The sequence below is a fragment of the Dermacentor silvarum genome, chromosome 10 (assembly GCF_013339745.2).
Source record: "Dermacentor silvarum isolate Dsil-2018 chromosome 10, BIME_Dsil_1.4, whole genome shotgun sequence".
NCBI lineage: Eukaryota > Metazoa > Arthropoda > Arachnida > Ixodida > Ixodidae > Dermacentor > Dermacentor silvarum.
Window position 1 is genome coordinate 87,949,948 of NC_051163.1, and position 6,372 is coordinate 87,956,319.

Below are 6,372 nucleotides of genomic sequence, written 5' to 3' on the forward strand. Positions count from 1 at the left end.
CGGTCAAATATACCAGAAAAAGGACCTCATCTTTATTTATTTGGTGTTTACTTGTGTGCGTCGTGTATATCTGAAGTTTTCTGTCGACTGCAGAAAACATTCTGCTCAGGAACTATGTTTTTGTTTTTCGATTACATGTACAGGAGATAATTTATTTTTATAGACAACAAACAGTACGCATCTTTTGTTCCTACTTACGTTCCTACTTAAGTGTTACGCGAATTTATCAAATTTTGATAGACTGTAGGCACAATCCTTCGATTTCCTTGTAGAAATAGTCTGCCTGTCTTATTAGGACACTATTTTTAGCTTAGTATTTACAACAGTAGGCCAGAAGTAGCCTAGTAGGCCTTTAATATTACATTTTGTTGAAGATATACATTCTTCATTTATTGTTCTTGCTTCTCTGTCAGCCGAATCACCTGCAGTATAATCCATTTTCTGGAACTGCCTCAAATGTTAAAAGCTAAAAATTCGCTCTACGCAGGTTTGGTGGTATCAGCTCTTGCAATAGCGTACCTGCCTAGGGTCACGGTACAGCAAAATATTGTGGCTATGCAATGTTGCACAATTTCTGACTTTGTAATTCAGTAGAGAAAAGGGATGACCAGTGGCTCATTTCTACAGGAACATTGCAGATGGCTGTAGAGGGTGTTTCAGCAAACATGTGCCAAGCATTTAGAAAATCATGCCCTCTGTGCAAATGCAACCACCTTGATATTGTTCACTGTCGTTTTGCTCAAGTCAGCGTAATTTTTACTCTGAGAACTTGTCATTATTTAACCAGATTGTCTAATATATAAAGACGATTGATTTAAACGCGAAAATTAAACGAACAAGCTGAAAACCTTGTTACGCAATATCCAACCGATTTTCTTCCACGAACTTGACTCGTGTGACGACATTTTTTACGTGCACATTAGGAAATGCGCGAGATCTGCAAAACGTACCACGTGACTAAGCACTCACGTACAGCTGCATTAGTGCCCTTAAACCTGGTTCGAACGAATGGCGGATGCTGCAGGCTAACGAGATGCGTGAATAGACTGATAACAACAGAGATGGATCGCAGACAGCAGCTTCAACTTTCGGCAATAAATCTTGTCTGCTGCAGCGATGGAGCAAATTAAGCCATCTAAATCGTATCACATTTCTTGGAGGTCTGTCACCGTTCTTGCAGTTGACAGTCGGCGTAAGGGGTGAGTTGATTTTGGTGGTGGCTGACGCGACATCGAAAACAATGATCATGACAGTCGCCTCCTTACCAATAGCTTTGCTTGCGGTTGATTCGCGCGTTTCGTCTACGTGCTACATAAAGAGTTTATTTTGTACCTGAAAGCTGAAACAAATGTCGCAACACACCAGTGTCTGCCCGCCTGGTACGTTTTTAAAGCTCGCGCGTTTTGGAGCCCCCCGAAAAATGAAAATCACAGTAGCGCATATATTCGTGCAAAAAATCCGGGCCCGAATTCACACAAACTTCTTACGCTTGAATTTTCCTTATGTAGGAATTGTAGCCAATCTGGATGCCAGACATATCATAAGTGTAGGCGGCCAGCCAATGGTAAAGTGAACTTACGAAAGGAAAGCTTTGTGAATCTAGCCCCAGTTGCGTACCTGTGTATAGCCTCTGGAATCTTTCGAATGAATGTGTTGAGTATAAATCCGTGCTTTACACTCTGGCAGACAAAGTATCCATAAGAAATAATGTAAGCTCATAGTAAAAAATATAGTAAAAAAATAGATTAGGCAGCCAAACGTAACGGTGAGCAACACTGGGTGCGCGGCATTCGCGCAGTGCACGCTTAATTATTCACGACTTGCAAAACTTAGCTGAAACAGCCTGTATCAACCGATTCATCAGCCTCAGGGCCGCTGTCATGCGCTCAGCGAAAAAAGAACTCACTTACTGCCTCCAAACTATGTACAGAGGGAAGGAGGGGGAAGGGGAGGCCGGCAAAAAAAAAAAAAAGAAATCTTCACCTATTCAATTGATATCTGTGTAATGCGAAGCATGCTTGGTTTAGTAGAGAATGGTTTTTACGAATTATGTAACTCTTCTGCAGCGAACGTTTAATGCTTCTGCGACGCGTTGAAAACTAATGCGGTGTGCAGGACATGGTGTTCTCTGTTGTTGTCGTGATACCCAGCGGATACAACATGGTGTCAAAGACGCACTGCAGAGAGGTATGCACCTAATAGCCCATGGGGCAAATATTCAGTGGCACATACCCAAGTTCGCGTCAAAGAGGTTCATTGGAGAGTGGCACATAGCCACGGGAACGGCCCACATTTGCACCACCTTCGAAGTCGTCCAACATACAACAGGCAGCTCCAGCGTAGAAGTGAACCAGAACCGGCCGGGCGCACGGGCCACCCTCTCCTCGTCTTCAAATGTGCTCGAGAGTGAGGGAAACCCCCACCGCGGATACAACACGCTACCACGACGAAAGACGCATAAACTGTGAAACTGACCTGATGAAGAGAGTTTCACTCTCGCAAGTGCTGGCTTAAATAAACTTTGTTTTCGTTTACAATGTATGTCGATCGATACCTTGTCATCTTCCGCGTTGACTGGTTGACACGGCTTTCTGAAGCTGGATTAGTTCGCTAATTAGGTTTATTTATGGAACTTTTAACTGTTAATGTTACAACATAGGTTGTATTGTAAAAGCACTACGTGCTCTGCAACACCCAATGAAGTTGTTCGGATGAAGTTATCGCTCACGTGATTTCGTCCTGCGGTCTCTGAAAAAAGCCCGCTAATTATATGAAAAAGGAAAGTCATATGTGCAGTTCGGAATTGAATTATCAGTGCCCTCAATCGTGTTTATAATAAACGAAGGCTTCATGTCCGTCGCTAAATCAAAGCAGTCGCTATGAACAAAAGCTACAATTAAATAAGCGCAACACCACTGGCCTCCCACAAATAGCTACAATAATTGAATGAATGCATGGAACGCGTGAAATTGTCAGTTTTGTCCTGTCACGGGCCCCGTTATTCATATTTTTGTTTATAACATCGATAATCCCTGTTTTCAGAGTCTTTTCAGGTATTTGTTGAAGCATAGCAATATGCACCCTCGCTTCTGAGGAAAGCTGGAATGCGCGCTTTCTGAGAAAACTGTTGGTGTCCAGCGCTCGTCCCGCCCATGTGATTTCTTTGTAATTTGCGGTATAAAAGAAAAAAAGTGATAAGCTGTCTCAGAGAGGCCAGTCTCAGAAAGGTTAGACGGGCAGTGAAAGCCTCGGGAGTCTTGGACTGAGGACCCATCCACAGGCGCTCTGCAGAAACCCACGTCTGGAGCAGATAAAGTTGACCCTTTCTCTATCCCTCTCTTACGCACGTTATCCTTGTCATGGGATAAGGTAGTAAGTGGATAAGGTAGTAAGGTAATAAGTAATAAGGTAATAAGTGGCTACTTTGTAATGGACCAAACTTCTAACTCGCTTGTATCTCAGGGTGGTGGCGTGGAGCAGAGGTAGAATCATCATCATCATCATCATCATCATCATCAGCCTATATTTATGTCCACTGCAGGACGAAGACCTCTCCCTGCGATCTCCAATTACCCCTGTCGCGCGCTAGCGTATTCCAACTTGCGCCTGCGAATTTCCTAACCTCATCATCCCACCTGACTTTCTGCCGTCCTCGACTGCGCTTCCCTTCTCTTGGTAGGTATTCTGTAACCCTAAGGGTCCACCGTCAAAAAAAGATGGCTGACTGCACCTTATCCCTGTTTATAATCCTTATTCCTTAAGGGTCCACCGGTTATCCATCCTACGCATTACATGGCCTGCCCAGCTCCATTTCTTCCGCTTAATGTCAACTAGAATATCGTCTACCCCCGTTTGTTCTCTGATCCACACCGCTCCCTTCCTGTCTCTTAACGTTACTCCTAAGATTTTTCGTTCCATCGCTCTTTGTGCGGTCCTTAACTTGTTCTCGAGCTTCTTTGTTAACCTCCAAGTTTCTGCCCCATATGTTAGCACCGGTAGTATGCAATGATTGTACACTTTTCTTTTCAACGACAGTGGTAAGCTCCCAGTCAGGATTTGGCAATGCCTGCCGTATGCACTCCAACACAATTTTATTCTTCTGTAAATTTCTTTCTCATGATCAGGGTCCCCTGTGAGTAATTGACCTAGATAAACATATTCATTTACAGACTCTAGAGGCTGACTGGCAATCCTGAATTCTTGTTTCCTTGCCAGGCTATTGAACATTATCTTTGTCTTCTGCATATTCATCTTCAACCCAATTCTTGCACTTTCTCGATGAAGGTCCTCAATCATTTGTTGTAATTCCTCTCCATTGTTGCTCAATAGGACAATGTCATCTGCAAACCGAAGGTTGTTGAGATATTCCCCGTCGATCGTCACTTCTAATCCTTCCCAGTCTAAGAGCTTGAATACTTCTAAGCATGCAGTGAATAGCATTGGAGAGATTGTGTCTCCTTGCCTGACCCCTTTCTTGATAGGTATCTCTCTACTTTTCTTGTGGAGAACCAAGGTAGCTGTGGAATCCTTGTAGATATTTGCTAAGATATTCACGCATACCTCCTCTACTCCTTGATTACGCAATGCCTCTATGACTATTGGTATCTCTACTGAATCGAATGCCTTTTCATAATTTATGAAAGCCATATAGAGAGGTTGATTGTACTCCGCAGATTTCTCGATTACCTGATTGATGGCATGGATATGGTCCATCGTAGAATATCCCTTCCTGAAACCAGCCTGTTCTCTTGGTTGACTGAAGTCAAGTGTTGTCCTGATTCTATTGGAAATTATCTTGGTGAATATTTTATACAATACTGAAAGCAAGCTAATGGGTCTGTAAGTCTTCAATTCTTTAACGTCTCCCTTCTTATGGATAAGTATAATGTTGGCGTTCTTCCAGCTCTCTGGTACACTTGAAGTTGTGAGGCATTGCGTATAAAGGGCCGCAAGCTTTTCAAGCATGATATCCCCTCCATCTTTGATTAAATCTACTGTTATTCCATCTTCTCCAGGCGCTTTTTCCCTGGTCATGTCTTTCAAGGCCCTTCTAACTTCATCGCTAGTTATAGAAGGAGCTTCTGTATCCGGTTCATCACTATTTCGAATGAAAGTAGCTTGGCTGTTTTGGCTACTGTACAGGTCAGTATAGAATTCTTCTGCTGCTTTTACTATGTCATCGAAATTGCTGATGATATTACCATGCTTATCTTTCAGTGAATACATCTTGCCCTGTCCTATGCCTAGTTTTCTTCTTACTGATTTCATGCTGCGTCCATATTTTACAGCTTCCTCAATTTTTCCCACGTTATAATTTCGAATATCCCTTACTTTCTTCTTGTTGATCAGTTTTGACAGTTCAGCGAATTCTATCTGATCTCCTTAGTTGGACATTTCATGTTTTGTCATTTCTTTATTAGGTCCTCTGTTTCTTGGGAGAGCTTCCCTACAGGTTGCTTTGGTGCCTTACCTCCCACTTCAATTGCTGCTTCTAAGATCAGCCTAGTTACGGTTTCATTCATAGTTTCATTCAGTGGTGGCGTGGAGTAGAGGTAGAACACCCGACCTCAAATCTGAAGGTCGTAAGTTCGAATCCTGCTCCATTCCACTACATTTTCAGGCATGGAGTGGTGCCTGACACCGGCAAAGAAAAAAAAATACATATTGCCGAGAGCTAGTGGGGCTATACTAGTTCAGGTGCAACCAAAACTAGGCAGGCCCACTAAGCTTCATCAAAGTCACTCCCTCACCAGAACAGGAATTGGCCTCCCTGGTGCAGTATTCGGCCACTACTTCCCTGATGACTCCGAGAGGTAGAATACCCGGCCTCAAATCTGAAGGTCGTTAGTTCGAATCCTACTCCACTCCACCACATTTTCAGGCATAGAGGGGTGCCTGACACCTGCAAGAAAAAAAAATATTGCCGAGAGCTAGTGGGGCTATACTAGTTCAGGTGCAACCAAACTAGGAAGGCCCACTAAAGCTTCATCAAAGTCACTCCCTCACCAGAACAGCAATTGGCCTCCCTGTTGCAGTATTCGGCCACTACCTCCCTCATGACTCCGACAATTATCCCATGGCCCTCAGTTCCCAGTATCTGTGGAGCACCTGACCAAGGCGGTGGTCCGACCTGCTACGCGGCGGAGGGTGCTAAGAATCTCTGGGTCCGGACAGGCCGCCAACGGAAATTGAACCTGGCAACGTTCAACACGCGCACCCTCTCGAGTGAGGCTAGCTTAGCAGGACTATTTGAAGAATTATCAGGCATTGCCTGGGATATTATTGGCCTTTGTGAGGTTAGAAGAACTGGTGAGGCTTGCACAGTGCTGACTAACGGCCACGTCCTCTGCTACAGAGGTCTTCCAGATAAGA